Below are 613 nucleotides of genomic sequence, written 5' to 3'. Positions count from 1 at the left end.
TGGGGGTGGGGGAGGGGAGTGGGGGGGGAAGCAGGGTGTTGTTCCTGCCCCCCATACACACATCCAGCCCCAGGGGTCTCGGGGGTAGCAGGACTCACGCTAACTCTGCCCCACTGCAACAATTAACCCCTTAGAGTGCCCAAGCGGCTGTGCTGCCAACACCTGGCGTGCAGTATGCGTGTGTGTTTCTACGGGTGCATGTGTGTATGTGTGTCCCTGTCCCTATGCACAACCCCATCAGGGCTCTCGGCCGGGTCTGATTGACACCCCTGGGCCTTGTGACAACAACCCCTTAGGGTCCGACTGGGAGGGACAGTTATCAGTGCTGTGATGCTCCTGGAAACGTGGCCTCCAGCTCTGATACCCCTGAGTTGTGTTGAACCCTAGATTGCAATTGGGGTAGGCTGGGACAGCTGAGACCCTCTCCCTGTGCCTGGCTGATGCTGACTGTAGCCCCCAGACCCTGGGGTCTGGCCCCCAAGCACTCAGCCCGTGGTCTCGGCCTACATGGCAGTAAGCATGACCCCTGGTCTCTGCCCTCCGTGGCAGCGAAGACAACCCCGACCCCCCACAAGCCTGATCTGACTGACTGCCCCAGACTGGGGCACAACCC

At 61.2% G+C, this 613-nt stretch overlaps 1 protein-coding gene across 1 annotated transcript in view; it reads left to right on the top strand.

Moving 5' to 3' along the window:
• The window catches only part of ZBTB4 (zinc finger and BTB domain containing 4), an 18,897-nt gene that overhangs the window by 12,489 nt on the left and 5,795 nt on the right, over window positions 1–613 (top strand).

This window comes from Alligator sinensis, unplaced genomic scaffold (genome assembly GCF_000455745.1).
Source record: "Alligator sinensis unplaced genomic scaffold, ASM45574v1 scaffold1950_1, whole genome shotgun sequence".
NCBI lineage: Eukaryota > Metazoa > Chordata > Crocodylia > Alligatoridae > Alligator > Alligator sinensis.
Note: the sequence above shows the minus strand (reverse complement) of the source record. Positions and strands in the feature narration are given on the sequence as shown.